This window comes from Callithrix jacchus, chromosome 1, assembly GCF_049354715.1.
Source record: "Callithrix jacchus isolate 240 chromosome 1, calJac240_pri, whole genome shotgun sequence".
In the NCBI taxonomy this organism is placed as follows: Eukaryota; Metazoa; Chordata; class Mammalia; order Primates; family Cebidae; genus Callithrix; species Callithrix jacchus.
Genome location: NC_133502.1, coordinates 144,640,987 through 144,668,072, shown reverse-complemented (window position 1 = coordinate 144,668,072; position 27,086 = coordinate 144,640,987). Strand labels below are relative to the sequence as shown.

The window sequence follows — 27,086 nt, the reverse complement described above, 5'->3', positions numbered from 1 at the left end:
TTCTAGGCATCTCACTTTTTTAAAAATATGAAAAGAATAACAGAAAGTAGATTTCTGATTAAATAGGGTGAACTGAGACAAGGTCTTAACTTCTTCTTCCTAAATTCTATAAATCACAATAAAGAAATAAAAAACATATAAACAAATAGGATAATGAATACAGAAGAGAAGGCAACAATAGATGACAGATGTCAATAATATTTGGAAGAAAGTGTTTGGAAGAGAGTCAACTGAGTTTTCAGAACAAAGGAAACAGACATGTGCCTTCAGAGGGGAATGCTGATGAAAAATGAGCTGATGGTTAGGTGTGGTAGCCCAGGCCTATAATATCAGCACTTTGGGAGGCTGAGGTGGGCAGACTGCTGAGGTGAGTCCAGGAGTTTAAGACCAGCCTGGGTGACGTGACAAAACTCTACCTCTACAAAAAATACAAAAATTAGCCAGGCATGGTGCCACAAGCCTGTAGTCCCAGCTAATTGGGAGGCTGAGGTAGGAGGATTGTTTGAGTCTGGGAGGTGGAGGTAGCAGTAAGCTGAGATCATACCACTGCACTCCAGCATGGGCAACAGGGTGAGACCCTATCTCAAGAAATGGAATGGAATGGAATGGAAAGTTGGGAAGAGAGAGAAGAGAAAGAGAAGGGAGAGGAGGGAGGGGGGAGGGTGAGGGGGAGGGAGGGGGGAATGGGGAAGCGGGGAGAGGGGATGGGGAAGAGGGAGGGGGAGGGAAAGAAAAGCTGATTTGCCCAGTGGCTCAGGAATTAGAGGGAGTAAGTATAGGAGAAAGCACGTATAAGCATAAGGCTGAAAAATATGGAAATACCCACCTAGACAACTATCTCTTTCCAATCCTACTGAAGGCAAGAGGCTTATTTTCTGGAGAAAACAAACAAGATAAGCTTGGAAAGACTAGGCACAATAGACAGTGCAGGAATGAAAATAGAAGGAGTAAGTAAAACTCTTCTAACTAAATGACAAGACCACTAGCCCCTTCCTTTGCCCAGTTCTCTGAATATTGTCAGCAAGTACTTTATATCCTGCTATGGTTTGAGGATTTGAATGTGTCCTGATAGCTTTGATCCCTTTCCACACTCTCTTGTGCACTCTTTTGCCCTTCCACCTACTTCCATGGGATGATACAGTAAGAAGGCCCTTACCAGATGCCAGCACCTCAATATTGGACTTTCCAGCCTCCAGAACTGGGAGAAATACATTTCTTTTCTTTATAAATTACCCAATCTGTGATATTATTTTATAGCAACACAAAACAGACTAAGACATGTCCCAAGCAAAAGATTAGAGGATCCTTCTCTGGAGGACTGAATAACATCATAGAAAATACCTTCAGATATTGATATTTTCAGGATCCCCCACAAGGAAACGTTGACTTGCTGCCAGATCACCTTGCATTAAAATGTTTTAATCAATGAGCCAGAGCCATCATACAAAGTTTCCAATTATTTGTTTTGCTGCTTTACTCTTACTTACAAATATTTAAAGAAAGCATCCATTATATATATTTAAAAAAAGACCAAAACAAATAGAAAATTTCATAAGAACAGAGACAATGTAGAAAACAGAAGAAAAAAATTTCAATCTACAACTTAAATCTTCAAAAAGATAAAATATTACATTCATGAAACAAGAAGATGATTTTTTTTTTTAAAGGGAACTATCAGAGAATAAGAATGAACACTTGGAAATTAAAAATAAGACAGCTAGAATAAAAAGTTAATTATTAATAAAAACAGAAAAATACAGTCAATGAAAGACTATAGGAAGAGTAACTAAAGCCAAAGACAGAGAAAACATAAAAGACTATAAATGTGTAGTATCCATCCAGGAAGTGTAACGTGCATCTAATACAAGTTCCAGAAGTAGAAAATACAGGAAATGGAGGTAAGAAAATTGCCAAATAATTCAATAAAAATTTCCTGAAGAACTTAAATTTTCAGATTAAGAATATGTACTAATTGTCCACCCTAGTGAATGAAAAAAGACCCACATCAAGTAACAACATTGTAAAATTTCAGAAAATATCTTCTAAACTTTCAGAGAGAGAAAAAAAGATCACATACAAACAAGTGAAATTAAAAATGGCATTAACTTCTCAGTAATAACAATGGAAGCTGGGAGCCATTCAAGTTCTCAAATTTTAAAGGAAAACCATTCTCAATCAAGAATTCTGTACCCTGTCAAACTACCAATCAAGTACAAAAGAAATTTTCAGATGTTCAGGTCTCTAAAAATTTACCTTTTCATATATCTTTTTCAGGATGCTGATAGAGGATGTGCTCCTGCAAAACAAGGAAGTAAAGAAAAAAAGAAATGAGACCCAGGATGTTAGGGATGGAACATAGATAAGAGGATAAAGAAACTTCCTAGATGACTGTGAAGGGATGCATTAAGGTAAGACCTGTGTAAAAGACATAGAGAGCAACTGTCGCGATGGGTGAAGACAGAGATCTTAGGAAAAATAAATAGAAATGGGTAAGTTTTTTGACATGTTTGATGTAGAAAATTTCACTGCGAGGCTGTTGGAGGGTGTGGGAGAATTAGCAGTAAGTACATGAAAAACTAAATTGATCAAAAACAGAGGGAATTATGAAATCCAAGGAAAATAAAAATTTGTATAGGAAAATAAAATTATAGTTCACTACTTGGCTCAGCAATGAACAATATTTACATTGTCATAATAATGTAAACATTGAAAAATGGTTTCTCAAGAACAGTGATATAAGGATACTGGAATAATATGGTGAAGGGAAGCAAATGTAGTAGCCTAATAACTAAATCCTCATTTATCATAATAATTAAAGTTCAAAATTAATAAATTAGAAAATAGGAATGTGTATTTCTAGTCTTAGAAATATGAAGGAAAATACCAGAGGAAATGGCTAGAAGAGTGGAAAGAGTTTCTAAGAAAAGAAATTAAAGGGTGAGGAGGTGTGGGGCAGGAAATGTTGTATAAGCCCTTAATACTATTTTATTCAATGATTTTTAATGATTTTTAACTTAGTTTTAAAAATTGAAGAATATATGCTTCTATTAACATACACAGAAAAATATAATGAAATAAAACACTTGTAATCCTACTTCCCAATTAGCAGGTTAATTTTTCATTGTTTTCATGCTCACACATCTATATGTTTCTTAATAAAAATGAGATATTATACCTTCCCACTTATGATTTCATAAACATAATTCCATGTTAATATTTAAACATTTACACCATCATTTAAAATTGTTATATCATATTATTTTCTCTAATCATATAATAATTTATTTAACAAATCTATCATTGGACATTTGTGTTGTTTCCAGTTTTTTACTATTATGAAAGCTTTATAATAAAAATCTTTATTCATGGCAAATGGCTACTTCCCAGGTATTTTGGGGGGGATAAATTCCTAGAAGTGAAATTACTGGACATAAACATATGTTCACTTTTAAGAATTTGGATGTATATTGTCAAACTGCCTCCAAGAAGTTACCAATTTGCACTCCTGCCAGGACAGAGCTTTTGAATAGTATCACTTAAAAAAATTGGCCATGGCCGGGCGCGGTGGCTCACGCCTATAATCCCAGCACTTTGGGAGGCCAAGGCGGGTGGATCATGAGGTCAGGAGTTTGAGACCAGCCTGGCTAAGATGGTGAAACCTCATTTCTACTAAAAATACAAAAATTAGACAGGCGTAGTGGCATACACCTATAATTCCAGCTACTCAGGGGGCTGAGGCAGAAGAATTGCTTGAACCTGGGAGGTGGAGGTTGCAGTGAGCTGAGATCGTGCCACCATACTCCAGCCTGGGTAACAGAACAACACTTTGTCAAAAAAAAAAAAAATTTGCCAGTAGGATGAAAATTATTGACTTAAAGGTTTATATTTTGAAAAACACAGAAGACAAAAGTAAATTATCCTCCATATTCTTATAAAAACTAGACATTATTGGCTGGGGGCGGTGGCTCACACCTGTAATTCCAGGGCTTTGGGAGGCTAAGGCAGGTGGATCACCTGAGGTCAGGACTTTGAGACTAGCCTGACCAACATGGCGAAACCCTGTCTCTATTAAAAATACAAAAATTAGTTGGGCATGGTGGCACATGCCTGTAATCCCAGCTACTCAGGATGCTGAGGCAGGAGAATCGCTTGAACCTAGTGGAGGTTGCAGTAAGCTGACATTGCGCCATTGCACTCCAGCCTGGGTGACAAGAGCAAAACTCTGTCTCAAAACAAACAAAAAAACCTAGACATTATCATTTTAAAAAATATTTGCTCATGGGATGGAAAGTAGCATTCAATTATTGGTTTAAATATATATTTATATATAATTAAATACACATTTATAAACAGAAAACATATACATTTATATATGTTTCCTTATATATATACTTATATATGTTTTTGTATAAATATATACAAAAATATATTTATTGTATATATAGGAAAATATTTTAAAAATTAAATATCACATGTAAATCCATCACATTGAAAATTATACAACATAAGCTTACTACTTCAAGTACTCAACCCATTCCCCTAGAGGTTAACATAGTGAACAATTTGGTATGTATTTATACTAACTGTCCTGAATTAGTAGAGACCTATATCATGTATATTAACACATCTTTTCTACAAAAATAGGATGCTATACTCAGTAGTCTGTACTTCGTATTTTTTAACCTGCATGTATATCCTGTACATCTTTCCAGATCAGAGCTCATCACAGCTGATGGGAAGTTATTGGATTACTAACACAGCTCAATATTTTTCATGTGCTTTTGGCTACTTATATTTATTTCTTATTACTTTACTGTTTCTGATTTTTTCTTATTTTTCTGCTGGAATGTTTGCCTTCTGGTCACCAAATTGTACAAGCTCTTTTATAATAAGGATGATTTAATGTTCCTTTGCCAAGGACACAAAATCACATCATATTTCTTTGAAAAATATGATTACCATGGAGAATCAAGAATGTAGGTTATAGTGTCCTGACAATTCAGAGACTAAACACAGAAGACAGAAGAATAAACATCTAGCAAAACCCATGGGATATTGTTTTCAAAAATCAACTGCCGCAGTCAGGCCCTCTCTAGGATCAAGTCCATTGGAAATTCTAGGATATTGATATTAACTTGGTCTGTCTTATGTCTGAGCATCAGACTTTCCTATGGGGTCTAGGAAAGGAGATTTAAAAGCAAGTCATATAAAAACACATTGAAAAATCAAAGAATGTTTATTAAATAAAAACTTGGGGTTGGCCCACACGATCATGGTTCACAAAGAGCCCAAGGGCCACCATTTGGAAGACACATATTCCACAGGCTTCTGGGATTTAGAGACAGGATTAATGGGAAATGCCACAGAGTGGGGGACTCTAGCTCAGACTAAGGTAAGAGATTCGTGTTCTTTGTGATCCAAGCGTGGAACGAGTTTCCTCAAGAATTGTTAAGATCTTGGATACTAAAGGTATTCCAGGAGAGGCTGCATAAACTGCATGGATATCACAGAAGGGACATAATGATGGCGCACAGGGACATATCCATGGAATACATGGAGCAAATGACTTCTACAGTTCCGTCCATTCATGCAATTTGAGGTCTCCACTAGATCTAGGAGCTAGGCAAGATAGTATCTGTTGTAGTCTGTCTTGAAATTCAAAGCCCCACATTACCCAGAGTAGTTGGAAATCCTGAAGTAAGCACAGCACTGGAAGATGCACAATGTCTGACCTATACATTTTGATAGTTTCCACATAACTGCAGAGTTGTCAGGGATCTCCAACTATCAAGTCTTTCCGTTTCTTTTGAAAGTCTTCAAACTACAGTGGTTACTTTTTAAGAAACTGCTGCCAAATACAATTTAGCTAATTGGTTTCTATAAACAGACATGGTTCTAATTAAGAGAATTAATTTATGTTATATATCTGGACCGTGGGTAGGCATGTACCTTCATCCAGGGATCCCCAAAGACTAAACAAATGGCTACATCAACCAAGCCATTAAAAATACTCCCTGACTCAGCAAGGTCTGAGCAGGAGAGTTTAAAGTAGATAGAATGACCTGCTAATGGTTTTAATGTTAGCCTCCAGATTGCTGGGCTAATGGAAGGAAATAAATGTCCACATAATCCAAAACGTTTGAATCTTCTCTATAGTCCCACTGCCAAGAAGTCATCTGGCCTCTTACATTCTGTCATTCCCTGTTGAACCCATCTTATTGTCACAAAGTTTCTTTGCATAAAACTGAATTCCACCCATCTGCACCTTCAGTCCTCCACCAGTACTGCCCTCTGGCCATTCCTACCACCACCACCCAGAATAAATCAGCTCCCTTTCTGGATTTAAACATAGAAATCTTTCAGTGTTTCAGTCTCCTTTGTCCCAAATTAAACATCCTCAGTTCCTTCAACAGTTCCTTGTAATATAAGATCTTTTTAGAGCATATATCAACTTGGAAAACTCCCTTAAAAGAAATGAACCCTCAGATTAAACACAATTCTGGTTACCTGGAACAATATGAATATAAAAAGGCAAACTCTCTCAAAATATTTTGTAAATGGAGAAGAAGACTAAATATGTCAAGGTTATAGCTATTTTAAAGGCAAACAGACAATTAAGGTTATAAACCCTTCAAAAGGGATACAAAGGGTGATAATAAAAGACTTCAGGAAACTAGCACCTGCTATTGGGAAACGAAAACATCAATGGAGGCAGCAAAGGATAAAAGAGAAACTGAAGAGCCAAAAAGCACTTGCACTAAATTGAAATTGTAAATAACACTAGATAGCACTTCAAGAAAAACTGTCAGACATAGAATCAAATTGAGGATTTCAACTTACAAATAATAGGGCTAGCAGAGAAAATGGAAAAGGAACACACAAAATTGTAATCAAAGAAATAATGAAAGGCAAATTTATTAAATGGTTCAAAAATAAAGAACACAAAATACAACTCTCAAATTTGCCTCCAGGAAGGCTCTTCACATATCAACCCCAATTCTTAAACTGCAAAGATTAAAGCATCATCCTTAAAACCTGTTTTAAAAAAGGAAAAGAAAATGATCACTTGAAAAAGAAAGATTGGCCGGGCGTGGTGGCTTATGCCTATAATACCAGCACTTTGGTAGGCCAAGGCAGGCGAATCACAAGGTCATGATTTCGAGACCAGCCTGGCCAACATGGTGAAACCCCATCTCTACTAAAATTACAAAAATTAGTCAGGTGTGGTGGTGCGTGCCTGTAATCCCAGTCATTCAGGAGGCTGAGGCAGGATAATCACTTGAACCTGGGAGGCAGAGGTTTTGGTGAGCCAAGATCATGTCATTGTACTCCAGCCTGGGCAACAAGAGCAAAACTCCATCACAAAAAAAGAAAAGAAAGATCAGGTTTGTATATTTTGTAGCATATTATTTGGGTATTGATTCAAGTTCTTTTTTTTTTTTCCTCTGGGAAATGTACAAGGTTTACAAATGATACTTGAGACACTGTTCTTGAAAGACATCTTGGCTTGGCGTCGTGGCTAGAATTCAAGCACTTTGGGAGACTGAGTGGGGAGGATTGCTCAAGCCCAGGAGTTTGAGACCAGCCTGGGCAACATAGTAAGATCCTGTCTCTAGAAAAGATTTCGAGGCCGGGCGCGGTGGCTCAAGCCTGTAATCCCAGCACTTTGGGAGGCGGAGGCGGAGGCAGAGGCGGGTGGATCACGAGGTCAAGAGATCGAGACCATCCTGGTCAACATGGTGAAACCCCATCTCTACTAAAAATACAAAAAATTAGCTGGGCATGGTGGCACATGCCTGTAATTCCAGCTACTAAGGAGGCTGAGGCAGGAGAATTGCCTGAACCCAGGAGGCGAAGGTTGCAGTGAGCCGAGATCACACCATTGCACTCCAGACTGGGTAACAAGAGTGAAACTCCGACTCAAAAAAAAAAAAAAAAGAAAAGATTTCGAAATAGCTGGGCATGGTAGTGCACACCTGTAATCCCAGCTACTCAGGAGGCTGAGGTAGGAAGATCACCTGAGCCCAGGAAGTTGAGGCTACAGTGAGCCAGGATCGTGCCACTGCACTCCAGCCTGGGTGACAGAGTAAGACCCTATCTCAAAAAAAAAAAACAAAAAAAAAACTGGGGAATCATGCTTGATTCTTTCCCTGTTTCATGCCCCACATTGATTCAGTCACCAAATTCTGTTGACCTTAGTCCCAAGTGTCTTAATCTCTCATCTCCTCTCCTTTCTGAGTGCTACTGCCTGAGTTCAAACTTTCATTGTGTCTGAAGTACTAAATAGCCCTCAGCCAGACTCCTTACTCTTCATCAATCTGTCCTCCATGTGACTGCCAGAGTGATATAACACGTAATTCTAATCACATCACTTTTATTTTCAAAATCTTCCTCTGGTTCCCCTTCATCTTTAGGATTAAGTCTGAGCCCAACAATTATAGTAATGTCAATAACATAATCATGCTAACAACATTACCACTTACTATGTGCCAGGCCCTGGGCTAAGCAATGTACACAGATTATCTTATTTAATACTTATAATAATTCTCACTTATAAAAAAAGGAAACTGAGGCATGAAGAAGTTAAGTAATCTGGCTAAGAGCACACAGCAAGGAAGCGGCAGAACTGGAATTCAAAATCAGATTAGCTTGCCTGTCTCTGAAGCTGGACTCAGCCATTCCATCCCACTGCCTCCCTGCTGGCCTTGGGATGGCAGTAAAGCCTTCTGTGATCTGGCCCTGCCTACCTGCCAACTTCATCTCCCTCACACCACACTCCGCAGAACTGCTTTACCTGTTGTTCCCCAAAAGGGCCTTGGTTTCTCATGCCCTCGTGCCTCTGCAGATACTGTTCCTTTGCCTAGTCCATACCCCCTGCCTGCACATCCGTCAAACTCCTACTTGCACTTCAGTGAACAGGCACAGTAGTGTACTGAATTAGCACAGAACACTCCCCTCTCCAGCTTGTTTTCTCATCTGTGAAAACAATGATAATGATCCCTGCCCAGCTATGCATCAGGGTTGGTGTAAGGCTTGCATTTCATTATATTGTGACAATGCTTTGAAAACTATAAAGTTCTATGCAAATGTGCCCAAGAAACATCTCTTTTTCTGAAGCAGTGTGAGCTCAGTTGTGTGACCAAATTTGCATGTGGCAAAAGTTTGAAGTAGAAGTTGATTTCTGCCACAAAAAAGAATGAGGTACTGATCACAGTACAGCATGGATGAAACTTGAAAGCATTATGCTAAGTGAAAGAAGCCAGACACAAAAGCCTACATGATTTCATATAAATGTCTGATTCCATTTATATGAAATGTCCAGAACAGGCAAATGTATAGAGATAGATAGAAAACTGATTAGTGGTTGTGAGGGCAGTGGGGAAGGGAAATGGGAACCGACTGCTAATGGATAACAGATGTCTTTTTACGGTGATAAAAATGTCCTAAAATTAGACAGTGGTGATAGCTACACAATTTTGTGAATATTCTAAAAACCACTAATGGTATATTTAAAGGGCCAATTTTATGGTATGTAAATTGTATCTTAACTTTAAAAAGAAAAACAAAAGTTTATTTCTGCCCAGTTTCACCCTTCCATCCTCTTTTCCTTGCCAGTAAGTAATAACCCCAACTCTGTAAGAAATCTGCTTTTCTCACCTTTCCCCCATTTTTTCTTAGTAAAACCCTACAAGCCTTAGAAGCACATGGAAGTCTGGTTAAAGCATAAATGTCTGAGCCACAAAGTTTCTGGTTCAGGAGGTCTAGGGTGGGGCCCAAGAATTTGGATTTTTAACCTTCCTCTAGATAAAACCTAGGGAATGCTGAAAGGAGCACTGAAATAGACATCAGGAGACCCGGTTTCCTTCCTGGCTTTGCCATTAATTAAATCTAGAATTGCACAAGTTACCAAGCCTCTGGTTACCCTTTATCTTAGCATTGCACTAAATTGTATTAGCTTGTCACTTAAGTCTTCCAGGGATCCCCATCCCTAAAATCCAACATCTTCCTGGATATACAACTCTTGTCTCCCACCATTGTTCCCAAAAGATTGCTCTCCTGACCAATTTGGGGAAGGAGGGAACCAACAGTTTCATCTGTAGACTTCATTTACTCCTCATGACAGCCCCACATAGTGGGAATCCAAAACTCCATTTGGAGGACAAGAAACTGAGGCTTGGAGAGGTTAAAAAACTTCCTCAAAGTGGCCAAGGGGAACCCAAGGTCCATCCTTCTCCTGTTATGAAAGTATCTGTTCCAAAGCTTCTCTGTCTCTCAAAAAAAACAAAAACAAAACAAAAAAAACCCCTAGGTAGCCTTTCTTGTGTCTTCGTTCCAATCTTTCCACTTTCTGGGACTTATTCAAATCCTAAGTAACTGTCAACACTTAGCTCAAGCCCCACCACATCTAGGACAGGTTCCTGGCCACCCACCTACCATGTTCCACCAGGTTCCCCAATCACAGAGCTGCTGTGTAGTGTCCTGCTCTTCCATACAGCCTGTGATCATCTCCCTTATGCTCTTTGTCTTGTGTTTTCCAACATCATGGATTCAGGTTTTGTTTTCTGCCCCTCAGATTGTGAACTCCTTGAGGGGAGGAGAAAAGTCCCTGTTTCTTTACAATCCCTGCAGAGCCCAGCAGAATGCCTTCAGCTCAATCGAGATCTATTGAATAAATAACGGGGGTTACAGATGTCTGAAATGCTATGCTAAGATGAGAACCCCAGAACAATAGGCAGCTATAACTATTGAACCTTCTAAGCCCGAAGGAAAAGCTATTGGCAGATATTTTAGGTAAGTTCACATTACATTTCTAATGTCAATCATTTGATGTTGCCTTGGTTCATGACCATGATCATAGCTTAGTGAGAGATAATTCAACTGCATGAATTTCTTAAAAAGAATTCAGATTGCAATGATGCTTCATCAGAAAAATGACATTCTTAGAAAGGAAGGAAGGGGGGCTTATCTATTAGACCACATGATTATTCCTCAAAGTACAGTTGCAACCAGGGCTCCAGGAAGGAGTTTCAAACCTCTCTTCCCTACTCAGGGATCTCAGTCAAGTCTTTCACAGTAACACAGGCCCTGACATTTTAACCTCACAAGAAATTTCACCCATGGCCATAAAAAGTAGAGATAAAGCCAATTGCATATTTTCTTTCTTTCTTTCTTTTTTTTTTTTTTTTTTTTGAGACAGATTCTGGGTTTGTCACCCAGGCTGGAGTATAGTGACCCGATCTTGGCTCACTGCAGCCTCTGCCTCCTGGGTTCAAGTGATTCTCTCACCTTAGCCTCCAGAGTAACTGGGATTACAGGTGCATGCCACCAAGCCTAGCTAATTTTCTTGTATTTTTAATAGAGATGGGGGCCTCATTATGTTGCCCCAGCTGGTCTCAAACTCCTGGCCTCCAGTGATCCACCTGCCTTGGCTTCCCAAAGTTCTGGGATTACAGGCATGAGCCACTATGCCTGGCTTGAATTGTTTATTTTCATTTCTTATTTTGGGATGGTACTGCGTATCATGCCTGCTCCGCCTCCATCTTCCCTTCCCTCCTTTAAGCCTCTCTCTACAACAGGAACTCCTCCCCTCTTTTTATCATAGAAAAGGGCTCTGAATACCTGAAAGGGGGTTTATCATGGACCAGAGAAAACACAATGCTCACAACTGGTTCTCTAGGTTTACTAAGCCCATCATTCACATCCAGAAGCTCTAGTTGCCTGCATCTTCTGCCATCTCACCTTGCCGTGCACAGCAGATGAAAAGGAAACGCAGGAGGTGGGAAAGCACCCTGCACCCCATCACCCCAGGGTGGCATTCCAAATGACAATTGACCTCAAACTGCCCTCCTGACTTTTGCCATGTCAGCTAACTGCCAGATCACCACACCTGCAACACACACGGTCTGCATAAAACAAATTCTATGATACAGTGCTTCCCATTTTAGCTTCATCCTAGACAACAGTATTCATTTCAACACAGGTTTGATCATGCTGGATGTGTTGTTTTCTTTCGGGTGTACATTAAAATAAATATACAACAATTTAAGCAAAAAGCCCTCATTCACATATCCACTAAAATAGACTTGAGTGTCATGTGGTACACAGACAAGCCTTTGGGAGCACTAGTTCAGGGCATCATCATGGCCCTCAGATTTCCCATCTGCCTAACAGGATTAGACATCTCTTAGAAAGGGCTTAGCCTCTTATCTAGATCAGTACAGATGGCCTCTGCATGGCCCTTTGAGAGCTTTCAGGGTGGCAGCAGGAACAGACAGTTCTAACGGGGATCCAGGCTGTGCCTTTCTCTTGATAGGAATCTGAGCGGATGGGGACCCAGGCCACTCCTAGTAGAAGACTGGAAGTTGGTCACACAAGTCATCCGCTTTATCAGATGAACAGTAGCCCCAGAAAGGATGTGGGAAAGGGCTGAAACTAACACCAATGTCAGCACTGATGTGACCTTCAAGGCCTCACCTCACCATGTCTGTCTTACTGCTGACCCTCAAGCAGCCTCAGTGATGGATGGCAAGTGACACTGCTGACTCAGCTGCCGCTGCTGAACCTCTTATCTCCACCCTGGTGCAGAGAAAGAGCACTGTGCAGGGAGATAGGGGAACAGCAATCAGGTTCCTGCTCTGCTACCAGCTGGACATGTGACCCAAGTCACATCCCTTTCCTCCGTGTCTGTTTTCCCACCTGTAAAGGTAAGAGTTACACATGGATAAAATTTGAAAATACTGTGCTCCATCAAAGGAGCCAGTCACAAAAGACCACATATTCTATGATCCCATTCATATGAAAGTCCAGTGGGGAGCTCTGCAGAGACAGAAAAGAGATTAGTGGTCGCTTAGGGTTGGGGAAATGGGGCATGGAGGAGTGATGGTGAAAAAAGGTTTCTTTTAGAGGTGATAAAAATGTTCTCAGGTTGACTATGCTGATGTTTGTACTATCTGTGAATATACCAAAACCTCTGAATTGAATGCTTTGGATGAGTAAATTGCATGGTATATGAATTATATCTCAATAAAGGTATTTTACAAAAACAAATGCCATAAAAGGAGAAAAAAAGAAAAGTGATGGGGTTAGAAACATGACCTCAAAGCCCTTTCAAATCATAAGTTTCTGACTCTCTTTAAACAAACTACAGTTCCCCAAATGCTTCTGGCCACCAGCCTTCTCATCAGTTTTGGGCAGACTGCTGCTCTCTCAAAAGATGTTTTTCACCCAACAAACATCTGGCCCTATGCCAATATCTGTGAGAAGCAGAAAGATGCATCAGCCACAGTGTCTGCCCGCTAGGAGCTCCAACACACGATAGATGGCAATGCCATGAGAGAGGGCTGCACAGAGAGGAGGGCTCAGAAGAAGGGGGATCACCTCCAGGTCAGGGAAGCACCGAGATTGGAGGCTTCTCCATACCAAAAGCACCTGTGCTAGGCCCTAAGCGGCTGATGAGGACCCTGGGGTCTGAGAAGCCTACTTGGAAAATCTAAGGACCCAGACCAAGTGCAATCTATAGGGGCTTTTCTGGGCCCTGCCCTGACTTGGAAGGCTCATACAGACCATTAGGTTCCTGGAAAGTGCTTTGATGGCAGAGGTGCAGCTGACTCTGCAGTGACTCCAGGTCTCACGGATACCTTCACTTCCTTCATTCATTCTATAGATATTTATTAGTATCCTCTATGTGCTTGGCACTGTTCTAGGTCTTGGGAGTCATTAGGAACAAAAAAGACAAAAGACTACCCTCATGGAGCTTACATTCTAATATAGGTTCTCAACAGACAAGAAACAATGGACAAAAAAGGAAATTAAGACTGTTAGAAAGTGGTGAGTACACCAGTGCAGTGGCTTGCATGTGTAATCTCAGCACTTTGGGAGGTCAAGGCGGGTGGATCACTTGAGTTCAAGACCAGCCTGGCCAACATGGTAAAACCCCATCTCTACTAAAAATACAAAAATTAGCCAGGCATGGTGGCAGGCGCCTGTAATCCCAGCTAGTTGTGAGGCTGAGGAAGGAGAATTGCTTGAACCTGGGAGGCAGAGGTTGCAGTGAGCTAAGGGTGCACCAGTGCACTCCAGCCTGGGCAACACAGTGAGACACCATCTAAAAAAAAAAAAAGAAAGTGGTAAGTACTAGAGGGGAAAAGAGACAGAATTAGCATCAATGCATTGAAGCTGGAGGTCAGGGGTACGTGGAATTTTATTCATTCTGAGATCTCTCACACATATTTCCAGAGAGCTATGGGTCTGCCCTTTCTTTTTCACAGTTCTTCCCCAGTGACCTTTCATGTCAATAGCACAGGCCTTGTCATGTCCTGTTCCAATCCTGACTCTCTCAGTCAAATCTCTAGCCAAGGGCTTAGTCATGACACATCTGGACAAATGTCACCATGGGTCCTGTTTCCATTTCTTCCTCTCTGAGTCAATGCTAACATCCACAGATTCAAGAAACACTCAATGATCATCAACAGTATACCAACTACAGGGGTGGTGGGGGATACTGAGATAAGCAGGCACAATTCTCACCTCAAGGAGTCTGCAGTTTACCAGGGAAGTCAGACATATACACACCTGATCAGAATTCAAAGCAAAATAAAGGAAGTGATCTGCTAGCAACATGAGCAAAGGTTGCACGGTTTTTGCACCACGGTCTATAGTTTTCAAAGCGCTCTTATGGGCAGATGATCTTGCTTGGTGGTCACATCATGATACTCCTCCTTCCCTGCTTTCACAGTGCACTGCTGGACTCACAGTTCTTCCCCAGCGACCTTACATGTCAACAGCACAGGCCTTGTCATGTCCTGCTTCCAACTCCAACTCTTACTAACCATGTGCTAACTTTGCAGCCTTGGACAAGTTACCGTAGCCTCCCTGAGCCTATACTGTCATCTGTGAAATGGGGCTGACTTCACCTGCCTCACAGTAAATTAGATAATATATATGAAGTTCTACCAGAATGCATGGCACAAAGAAAGTCCTCAATGACAGCAGCTGTGATGTTATTCTTTATTTCAAAAGGTTATCCTCTTGAAACTTTATTAAGCACAATTATTGGCAGAAAAGAGGTTTTTAATACCCATTTTTAGAATAAAGCAACATTTCCGTTCTCTCTCCCTCTTTTTCTTCATTTTTCCTCTCCTTCACTCCTTTTTATTCTTTCTTTCCTCCTCTCCTTTCTTAAAAAAAAAAAGACACCAGTGACCCCTGTTCTGCTAATTCATAACATTCAGCCAGCCTCCCACACTTCCCAAAAAAAAAAAAAAGAAACTTAACTTTCATCTGTCTTTTTTGTCTTCCTAACTCAATTCCTAAATTGTATTTCTCTCCAGTTGCCCTCAGTCCTAACCACTGGGTAATAAATTACTGAATGAATGAATCAATCAATCAATCAACCAACTGAAAATTGGAATGAGGGAGAGAGAAAAGGCATGGACGACTCTCAGGCTTCTGGTTTGGGTGGCTGGGGAGGGTGGTCCCTTTCACCACGAAAGGAAACACTAGGAGAAGGACAGGATTGAAAAGTAAGATGAAGAGTTTGGTTGGGAAATGCTGAATTTGCAGTACTGAAGGACAGTCATCATGTCCAGTAGATAGTTGAAGCTAAAAATAAAAATCTGACAGTCATCGGGTTGTAACTGTGAGGTTGAATAGTTATCCTAAGAAAGTTGCATATCAAAATTAGGGCCCTGTGCATAAGACCAATGCCCAGGCTCCACCCACCCACCCCCAGATGCCGATTCAGCTCAACTGGGATGGGGCCTGGGCAGGGTTTGTTACAGGAGACCTTGGTAATTGTAATGTGCAGCTAGAGTTGAGAACCTTTAGGGTAGGATGAGAAGAGCTGAGGAAGGAATGGTGGTGGCCCCATGATTTTACAGGCTGAAGAACCTAGGAAGCCATGAAAGGAAACTGAGAACGAATGGTTAAAGAGGCCTGAGAAAAAACAAAGAATCCTGGGGAGAAAAAAGGTTCAGAAGACTATGCAGACAGTTTGGTGGCTCCTCAATAAGTTACATGTAGCATAACCTTGACCTGGCAATTCCACTTCTTGGTACCTACTCAAAAGAAGTGAAAATAGATATTCAAACAAAAGCTTGTACACTAATGATCATAGCAGCACTATTCATAATAGCCAAAAGATAGAAACAAACCAAACCTCTATGAACAGATGAATGGACAAACTCCTTGCGATATATCCATATTATGGAATATTATTTAGCCATAAAGTGAAATGAAATACTGATACATGCTATGACATGGACGAACCTCAAAAACATCTATGCTGAGTGACAGAAGCCAGACACAAAAGGTCACATGTTGTATGATTCCATTCATATGAAATATCAAGAACAGACAAATCTATATAAAGACAGAAGGCAGATTTGTGGTTGCCTGGGACTGGGGGAGAAGGAAATGGAGAGTGACTAATGAATGGATGTGGGATTACTTTTTGGGGTGATGAAAAATGTCAGAACTAGGTACTGGTAACAGTTGTACAATGTTGTAAATGTACTTTACGCCACTGATCTGTATGCTTTCACATAGTTTAAAAATGGTAAATTTAATGTTATATGAATTTTCCCACAAAAAAAGCATATAAGCAACCATGTCAAATACAGCCAAGGCAGCCAAAAGATCCATCGGTAAAGGGTCCACAGACTTGGCAATTAGGACCTTCAGATAACCCATTCTCCTTGGCGCCTCCTGTTACTGTACAGCCACACGAAGTATATGGGAGTTGGGCTGGAAGCCTGTGAGGGTCTTTCCAGCTCAGAGGTTATAAAATCTGGTCGTCTTTAGTGTTCCTTTGCCATTCAATGTGAAGTTATTTTCCTCTCCATAGACTTTCTGGTTATTACAAATGCCCTGAATCTGTTAAAATTAGCTCGACAACCATCTGGGCATAATTCAACAAAATTGTGGAATGTAAATTCAAAGTCTAGATTGTTTTTTTTTTTTACTATCAAATGATTCATCTGATGTCATTACACACCGACTAATTTTCAACGGCCTCTGGGCATGTTTGATACCACACACACCAAAACCAAAACCCACAGCAACTACAGTACTTGGGAAATTCAGACTAAGGACCCCCAGAGTTCTGGCCCCTATGAAGCTGCCTGCCACCCTGGTGGGCTGAGATTTGACTCCACATTTCTGTGTGTGGGGAAGGAAGTCAGGATTACAAACGTATCACACTAATAAACAGTAACAACCACCACCACAGCACAAGCAACGGAGAACGGCTTGCAGGGCTGATGGGCCCAAGACATGCCTCGCAGAGCTCTTGCCCATCACCGTGACATCAAGACTCTGTCCTGGCTTTGAGGTCCCTTTTCTGAAAGTCCTCCTTTTCGTAGACTTGTTGCTGGTCATGGGCTTGCGGGCCCCTAGACTCTGCATTTTTCAGTTTCAGTCCCTGGACACCACACTCCACTTTACAGGGTCTACAGCCATCTCAAGTCAAGGGATTTAGTCCAAAAGTCAGAGCAATTCATTCCATTAGATCCTCTTTCCTCAGGGATTTGTGCTGGGTGTGGTAGAGATTGAGATTAAGCAGACACAGCCCTTGCCCTGGGGGTGTTCATCGTGTTATAGAGAAGACAAGCCACAAAGAAAACTCCTAACCAATATAAGGCAGAAAGTAGGGCCCATAAGAAAGGAATGTCTAAAATGCTGTAGGGAGTCTAGGAAGAGCTCCTGCCAACAGCAGGGTAGTGTGTGTCTTGCTCATCTCTGCATGGGGCTTAGGAAAGGCTGATTGCTGTCAGACGGCCAAGAATGCCAGGTGCCACCTGCCAATCAGGACCCTATGCAAGGGTTCAGGCCAACGGGCCACTCTGGCTGTCTTAATTAAGCCCTAATTAAGCATTCTGCCCGGAAACCTCTTCTCCCTCCTGTAGAGTTGCCCAGTTTACAGCAAACAATTCAGGGAACCGGGTCAGCTGTTAGGAGATGGCAGCCAGTAGGAGCGGCACTGGCAGCTGCGAATGAATGCCAACTCGATTCAGAGATCACTGAAAACCACAGGGCCCAGGAACTCAGAAATTCAACCCAAATTAAGCATTCTGCCCTCTGTCCCTAACCTCAGTAAAGAAAAGTATCCAGTTTGGGTCACCCCATTTAAAAGTACATAGAGATGATCAGGGCTGGGAGTTCTGCCTAAGGAAAACACTATGCAGCAAGATGCTCCTGAGGCACAAGCTCTAGGGATGAAAAACACAACTGGCCACAGGAGCTTGCTTAGGTAAGTTACAGCATGTCCGCATGTCCTCTTCCTTGAATTTCCAAAAAACGAGAGCCAGAAACCATGTAACAGTCCTCAAAAAGTCTTTGATTTAATGTAGAGTATAAACCATAGGCCATAAAGCTGTATATATGCTCTGGGTACAACTGTAAAAGTGATGCTGGGCACAGACAGGCAGGAACACAAAACAAGTTTGATCTCATAGATGCTGGGTTTAGGCAGCCAGTTCTTTTTGTTTTTATTTTAATTCCCATTGTTACTGTTGGTGCAGCAATAATACCTCTTTTTTTTTAATTACACTTTAAGTTCTGGGGTACATTGTAGAATATACAGTTTTGTGACATAGGTATACACGTGCCATGGTGGTTTGCTGCACCCATCAGCCCATCATCTACATTAGGTATTTCTCCTAAAAGATACCTCTTTTAAGGATCAGAAAGATGATCTCTGAAAAGTGAATCAAAGCTTTAAGAGTTGAAGCAAAGGTTCCCCAGGGAGTGGCAACAGGACAGGTGAACACACACCAGCCCAAGCTTCAGCAGGTGCACACCTCGTTTGCCCTGACTCTGCACCCTGTTTGGCTTTTCAGCAAGTCTCTTCTAATACCTCCATTTTCACCTCTAGATCTAGAAGGATTCTAAGGCCCCTGCCCCAACTTCTTGATTCTGACTGGTGGAGAGGTCATATCAGAGGTCTTACCAATTCTTTCTTGTGCAGATACTGACCAGTCCACACTGGGACACCCCTTGGCACCTACATCATGAGCACCATTAAACACTCTACTCTCCCCACTTCCCAAGCGCAGAATCCAGGCATCCACCTGAGAGTCTTTGCACCCTCCCCCCGTATCCAACCACTTTCCAACTCCTATAAATGTGACCTCCTAAATCTCTCTCAACTTTCTACTTCTTTCCATCCCCGCTGCCATCACACACATTCAGACTGGCGTGACATTTTTTTAGACAGTCTCACGCTGTCACCCAGGCTGGAGTGCAGTGGCATGATCTCAGCTCTCTGCAACCTCCACCTCCTAGTTTCAACCGATTCTTGTGCCTCAGCCACCCAAGTAGCTGGATTACAGGCATGCACCACCACGCCAAGTTCATTTTTGTATGTTTAGTGGAGATGGAGTTTCACCGTGTTGGCTAGGCTGGTCTGGAGCTCCTGACCTAGGGTGAGCCACCGGCCTCAGCCTCCCAAAGTGCTGAGATTACAGGTGTGAGTCCGCACACCCCACCAAGATCTCTTTCTTATATGGATCATGGTAGCACCTGGTCTCCCTACCTTCAGTCTTGCTGTTCTTCCAATCTATTTCACAAACCACAGAGTAATCTTTCTCAAAGATGAAAATCTGACCTTGTCACTTTCCTGTATAAAACTCTATAATGTCACTGCATAACTTTTAGGATCTTTTTTTTTAGGGACCATGGTGTGAATTCTAGAGCCAGACCTCTTGGGCTCCGATATGGTTTGGTTTGGCCGTGTCCCCATTCAAATCTCAACTTGAATTTTATCTCCCAGAATTCCCATATGTTCTGGGGGGTACCAGGGGAAGATAATTGAATCAAAGGGGCCACTCTTTTCTGTGGTATTCTGATGATAGTGAATAAGTCTCATGAGATCTGATTGGTTTATCGGGGATTTCCACTTTCGCTTCTTCCTCATTCGCTCTTGCCACTGCCATGTAAGAAGTGCCTTTCACCTCCTGCCATGATTCTGAGGCCTCCCTAGCCATGTGGAACTGGAAGTCCAATTAAACCTCTTTTTTCTTCCCAGTCTCAGGTATGTATTTATCAGCAGCATGAAAACAGACTAATATAGTAAATTGGTACCAGTAGAGTAGCGTGTTGCTAAAAAGATACCCCAAAAAATGGAAGTGACTTTGGAACTGGGTAACAGGCAGAAGTTGAAACCATTTGGAGGGCTCAGAAGAAGATAGGAAAATCTGGGAAAGTTTGGAACCTCCTAGAGACTAGTTGAATGGCTTTGACAAAAATGCTGATAGCGATATGAACAAAAAGGTCCAGGCTGAGGTGGTCTCAGAAAGAGATAAGGAACTTGTTGGGAACTGGAACAAAGGCGACTCTTGTTATGTTTTAGCAAAGAGACTAGTGGCATTTTGCCCCTGCCTTAGAGAGTTGTGGAACTCTGAACTTGAGAGAGATGATTTAGGGTGTCTGGCAGAAGAAATTTCTAAGCAACAAAGCATTCAAGAGGTGACTTGGGTACTGTTAAAAGCATTCTGTTTTAAAAGGGAAACAGCATAAAAGTTCAGAAAAATTTGCAGCCTGACGATGCAATAGAAAAGAAAAACCCATTTTCTAGGAAGAAATTCAAGCCAGCTGTAGAAATTTGCATGAGTAGCAAGGAGCCTAATAATGTTAATCCCCAAGACAATGGGGAAAATTTCTCCAGGCCATGTGAGACATCTTCATGGCAGCCCCTTCCATCACAGGCCCAGAGAGACCCAGGAGGAAAAAGTGGTGTTATGGGCCAGGCACAAGATCCCCATGCTGTGTGCAGCCTAGGGACTTGGTGCTCTGTGTCCCAGCTGCTCCAGCTATGGCTGAAAGGGACCAATGTACAGATTGGGCCATGGCTTCAGAGGGTGGAAGCCCCAAGCCTTGGTAGCTTCGATGAGGTGTTGAGCCTGCGGGTACATAGAAGTCAAGAATTGAGATTTTGGAACCTTCACCTCGATTTCAGATATATGGAAATGCCTGGATGTCCAGATAAAAGTTTGCTGCAGGGGCAGGGCCCAAATGGAGAACCTCTGCTAGGGCAGTGCAGAAGGGAAATGTGGGGTTGGAGCCCCCACAGAATCTCTACTGGGGCACTGCCTAGTGGAGCTGTGAGACTACCATCCTCCAGACCCCAGAATGGTAGATCCACTAACAGCCTGCACTGTGAGCCTGGAAAAGCCACAGATACTCAACGCCAGCCCGTGAAAGCAGCCAGGAGGGAGGCTGTATCCTGCAAAGCCATGGTGGTGGAGCTGCCCAAGACCATGGAAACCCACCTCTTACATCAGCCTGATCTGGATGTGAGACCTGGAGTCGAAGATCATTTTGGAGCTTTAAGATTTGACTGCCCCACTGGATTTTGGACTTGGGTGGGCCCTGTAACTCCTTTGTTTTGGCCAATTTCTCCCATTTGGAATGGCTATATTTACCCAATATGTATACTCCCATTGTATCTAGGAAGTAACCAGCTTGCTTTTGATTTTACAGGCTCATAGGCAGGAGGGACTTGGCTTATCTCAGATGAGACTTTGGACGGTAAACTTTTGGGTTAATGTTGAAATGAGTTAAGACTTTGGGAAACTGTTGGGAAGGTATGATTGGTTTTCAAATGTGAGGATATGAGACTTGGAGGAGACAGGGTAAAATAATATGGTTTGGCTGTGTCCCCACCCAAATCGCAACTTGAATTGTATCTCCCAATATTCCCACGTGTTCTGGGAGGGTCCTAGAGGGAGGCAATTGAATCACAGGGGGCTGGTCTTTCCCATGTTATTCTCGTGATAGTGAGTAAGTCTCATGAGATCTGATGGGTTTATCGAGGGCTTCCACTTTAGCTTCCTCCTCATTTTCTTGCCATCACCATGTGAGAAGTGCTTTATGCCTCCCGCCATGATTCTGAGGCTTCTCCAGCCATTGGAACTGTAAGTCCAATTAAACCTCTTTCTCTTCCCAGTCTCAGGTATGTCTCTATCAGCAGGGTAAAAGCAGACTAATACAGGCTCATATCTCCGCCATGCCACTTGCTAGATCTTTGACTATGAGCAGGGTACTTCAAAATTTGGTGCTTTGATTTTCCTACTTACAAGATGCCAATAACAATAGTACCTCCTCATAAGGTTGTTGTGAGAATTAATGAGGGAATGCAGGTAAACAGCTTGGAACAGCATGAGGCATATGATAAGGCCTTCATAAGTGGTAACTGCTGTTATTTATAGGACTTTAACCTGTACAGGCCCCACTTCCCTCTCCAGCCTCTTCACTTTCCTCTGTTTTACTGCTCTCCACTTCCCAGGAGGTTCCAGACCTAGCAAATTTCTTCCTTTTTTGCTCAGGCACTGAGCCTTTTCATGTGCTGTTTCATTGTCAGGTACACCCTTCCTGCTGCTGGCTTCCCCAGTTGACTTTTTAAGCAGGTTTACTGAGATATGATTCACATAGCATACAATTCACCAATTTAAAGAACACAAGTCAATGGTTTTAGTATATTTATAGAGTTGTGCAACCATCACCACAATCCATTTTGAAGCATTTTCATCAATCCAAAAAGAAATCTCATATTCATTTGCAGTCCATGTCCCCCAAGTTGTCTCCCGGCAAGCCTAGGCTAACTAACCTACCCCAGCAGTTTTGTTTTGTTTTGATACAGAGTCTTGCTCTGTCACCCAGGATGGAGTTCAGTGGTGCCATTTTGGCTCACTGCAATTTCTGCCTCCCATGTTCAAGAGATTATCCTGTTTCAGCCTCCCGAGTAGCTGGGATTATAGGTGCCTGCCACCACATCTGGCTAATTTTTGCATTTTTAGTAGAGATGGGATTTCATCATGTTGGCCAGGCTGGTCTCAAACTCCTGACCTCAGATGATCCATCAGCCTCAGCCTCCCAAAGTACTGGGATTACAGGTGTGAGCCACCGTGCCTGGCCCCCCATTAGTTTTTAGGTCTCACTTGTTAAGTCTCACTTGTTAAGTTTTCTCTGACCTCTGCTCTGGGTCGGTGCTCTCACAGTACCCAGTATTCTCCCTCTCTCAGACTATATTTGACTATTTACTTCTAATATATCCTCTGCTAGAATATAAGTTCTACATTGAGCAGGGCCATGAGTTTCTGATCCACCATGATTTTTCAGTTCCTAAGAGATGTTCGCTAAATACTGATTGAATGACTAAAATCAATGGTGCTAACTAGCCAAAGCCCAAGCCTATAAATACAGCCCTAGTGAAATAATCAACAGCAACAGAGCCTTCTCTCTACTACAAATACTAGAAGTAACAACATATTTAAAAATTCATGACATTCAAGTTTCCTACAGCTATTCCCATTAGAGCCCTCACTGAAGTAAGGCAGATCCTTGCAAAATGAGTTTGATTTAGGCGCTTTAACAAAGTAAGTCCTTGAGTGAGAGAGAAAACAGCTCTGGAGGCTGAGTGGGAAAAGACAAGGAAGAGCCTTTAGGTGTTCAACAGGCTTTGCTTGATACTTGTAGATTTGATGTGATCTAGCATTACCAGGTCATTACTGGATAAAATGAATATAAATACATTTTGTTTAAAAGAAACGTTAAAAAGAAAAGAAGGAAGAAATTAGTTCTGGAAGTTTCCTACAAAGCCATTCTGTTAAGCGATTTTTATTTTCCTGTAGATTCCCCATGATAACATTAGAGCTGCATTCCCCAGACAATAATCTAGGTCCTGGATGCTTATCTGAAAATCCAATGATTATAAGAAGAAAGGCAATTACCTCCCAATTAAACATTAAGACAAATTTTCAATCTATCAACAAACTGCTGCAAAACAGTTACAAAATAAAAACAACAAAAGTCTCCCTCTCACATACTTCAATCTACTTCATAGGCTGATGGCAGATTAGCTTTACTGAAAGCACAGCGTGGTCATACCTCCCCCTATTCAAAACCCTTCAACGGCTCCCCATTGCCTTCAGGATAAAGAACAAACTCCTAAGTGAGTATTTGAAGATTCTTCTCCTTTTGACACTGACCTACTTACATGGCCTCATTTCTTTCTAATCATCTTCACATAACCCCCATCCTCACAAATTGCACTGAGCCTCCCACCATGCTTTGATCTTCTTACACCTTTGCCTAGAATGTTCTTTACCCACCCCCTAACTCTCAATGTCAAATTCCACCTCCTTTTAAGCTTCGCCCAAATGCTGCTGTCTTTATGAGGTCCTCCCTGATGTCCTCCTCCCTCACACGTGCTCTCTACCATCTCTAGGCTTCCACAACGCTTTTACCATAAAAGATGATTCTCATGCATTAATCACTGGCTAGCTTGTATTATAGTTATTTTTGAACATGTTCTCTACCTCCTGATAAATTCAAATACCTCTTCCCCAACACTCAACATGTGCCATGCAAATACAAGGTACAAAAAAATCTGCAGAATAAAATAACAAATGATGGAAAACCCAGTACAATACAGTTAGACACAGTCTAATTTATCACTGTGCTTAGAGAAGTAGCAAGTTTTAAACATAGAAAACATACCTCAGTGGTTGAGACATTTTTTTTCTATCTGCAAACCTGTTTCTGTTGAAATCCCCTATTTACTTTCATTATTGGTCCACCTATCTTTCACTCCTGCTAGGTATGTGTGTATAGTGGTAATGCAGAGAAGCAGAGTAGAGAAATGGAGTCATTATTCAAAGCTGGCAGCAGCAACAGAGAAACTCTCTCTTCGGTAAAGAAAACTCAGAATCCACAAAACAGACAAAGTGGATCACTGCCCTGGGTATCAAACACACGGAGAGTCTGACTTAGGCCATGGCAGGCAGTGGTTCTCTAACTTCACTGCCTATCTGAGCACCTGGAGGACTTGTTAACACAGATTGCTGGGCCCCACCCCCAGAGTTTCTGTAGGTCTGGGGTGGGGCTGAGCGTTCACGTTTCTCACAAGCTCTCGGGGAACACAGATGGGAATCACACTTGAGAATCATCAGTGCAGATCATCAAATGAATCAAGTGAGTCAAGGCCAAGGGATCAGTTGCGGTATATGGCATAGCCATTTCTAAAACTAGAAGGTTCACTTTAATTAAATTAAGGCATAGAGAAAAGTTAAATTAAATAGTGATCTTTTCCCCTTCTCACTCACTTGTAATTCAGAGAGGCTAAATTCTACAGAGCTGACCAGAGAGGCATGGACAAGGAAGTTAGGGGACCTGGGTCCAAATGTGATTCTGTCACTAGTTAGCTGTGTAAGCAAAGACCACCCATTATCCTCTCAGGACACCACCTGAAACAAAGACTTATTCAACCTGAAAATCTCTAGTCTGGGGTCTCACATCCTATGATCCCCCAATTTTAAAAACCTGTTGGCAATTTAGTTCCAAAGGCATTTAATGATTATCTTATTTATATATAAAATGATTAAGGATATGCCTTTTGAAAACACAAAACCAATGTGATAAATAATTACCAGTTAAATTTGCGGAGAGCCCGTAATAAATAAATTGCAATTATGAAGGTTGAAAGAATCTCACTCAAACAGGTTTCATAAAGGATACGTGCCCAAGAACAAACATACCATGGAAACAGATTTTTTTAAGATATGGAGAGGATATCACAATTGAAAAAAACCAAAACAGCTCCCTTTCCAAGAACAGTCTAGAGAAAGCAGCGCACGTTACAGAATCAGAAAACACCAACTCACCAGTGGCACAGAGCTGAAGGGACTCTTCCACAGAAAGAAATCTGCACTTCTTTCCCCTGCTGGCACCTCCCCTCCATCCCAGGACACTGTTCCTGGTCCTCCCAGCACACAGCTATTTTTAAAGATAAAAGGCCACATTCCCAAGATTGCGGCCACAAGAATGTGAATATCAAATGACCTTCCCATAGCTCATCGATAACCTCGAGCCAAACTGACCACCAGGCCATGGGTGGGCAAAGTTGGGTGGTATCTTTGTGGCACAGGCCCCCTCCTCATCTGCAGATACTGGGCAGCTGCAGTTATGCCTCTCAACACGTGTCTGGCTTCTCTCCTTTCAGCACGACAGGCACAGGAGTCCTGCAGATCCCATTCTCATCCTCAAGACCTGAACCACTTGAACCAGTCAAGAGAGGAAACCCTAGAGGTCCTTGATTGGCAAACCAGCTTCCTCTGTGCCAAGGACAACACAGAAGATGACACCCACATGATGCATCCATTTTATAGTTATAGAGTTGATTCTGTGCCACGTAATACTTGGTCTCCTGCTAGTTCTGCTCAGTCGTCTTCAGTTGAAGTTAATAGCAATGGCATCAGCTCACTAAGCCTCATGGCATCCTAGGGAGGTAGGTCACCTCCAAGCACATTATCCCCCCTTAACAGATGGGGAAATGATGTCAGAGGAAGATTAAATAACCTGCCCAGCCTCACATAGCCTGCCACAGGTGGAGCACAAGATGATCCCAGCCCTCATGCCAGCTCATAGACAAAGAATACTCTGGATAAAGCCCTTTGCAATTTTAGGATCCCATGCAGTGTAGGTGGTTTGCATTTCAGAGGTTGAAAAAGAAATAAGTACAGGGGTAGCCTTCTTTTTTTTTTTTTTTTGAGACAGAGTCTCCCTCTGTCACCCAGGCTGGAGTGCAAAGGTGTGATCGCATCTCATCTTTGCCTCTGCCTCTGCCTTCCGGGTTCAAGAAAATTTTGTGCCTCAGGCTCCCAAACAGCTGGGATTATAGGTGTGTGCCACCACACCCAGCTAAATTTTTTTTTTTTTTAATTTTTAGTAGAGACAGGATCTCACTATGTTGGCCAGGCTGGTCTCAAACTCTTGACTTCAAGCGATCCACCCACCTCAGCCTCTCAAAGTGCTAGGATTACAGGAGTGAGCCATCATGCCCAGCCCAGGGGTAATCTAAAACTGCTCCAGATCAGGTGCAGTGGCTCGTGCCTGTAATCCCAGCACTTTGGGAGGCTGAGGTGGGCAGATCTTTTGAGGTCAGGAGTTCTAGACCAGCCTGGCCAATATGGTGAGACTCTGTCTCTTCTAAAAATACAAGAAATGGATTTGATGGTGCACACCTGTGGTCCCAGCTACTTGGGAAGCTGAGGTGACAGGATCACTTGAGCCCGGGGGAAAGGCAGTTGCAG

General features: G+C 42.0%; 1 protein-coding gene across 21 annotated transcripts in view; it reads right to left on the bottom strand.

Moving 5' to 3' along the window:
* FRMPD1 (FERM and PDZ domain containing 1) overlaps window positions 1-27,086 on the bottom strand; it is a 159,989-nt gene that overhangs the window by 58,344 nt on the left and 74,559 nt on the right. For 5 of the 21 annotated variants that reach the window (XM_035252322.3, XM_078372526.1, XM_078372536.1 and 2 more), the window contains exon 2: window positions 2,254-2,296. The exons of 12 other annotated variants lie outside the window; for them this stretch is intronic. The gene's annotated coding sequence lies outside the window, so the exon portion shown is untranslated. Of the gene's footprint in view, window positions 1-2,253; window positions 2,297-25,658; window positions 26,248-27,086 lie in introns of those variants that run through there. 4 more of the 21 variants (XM_035252328.3, XM_035252331.3, XM_035252362.3 and 1 more) reach the window with 2 other exon arrangements.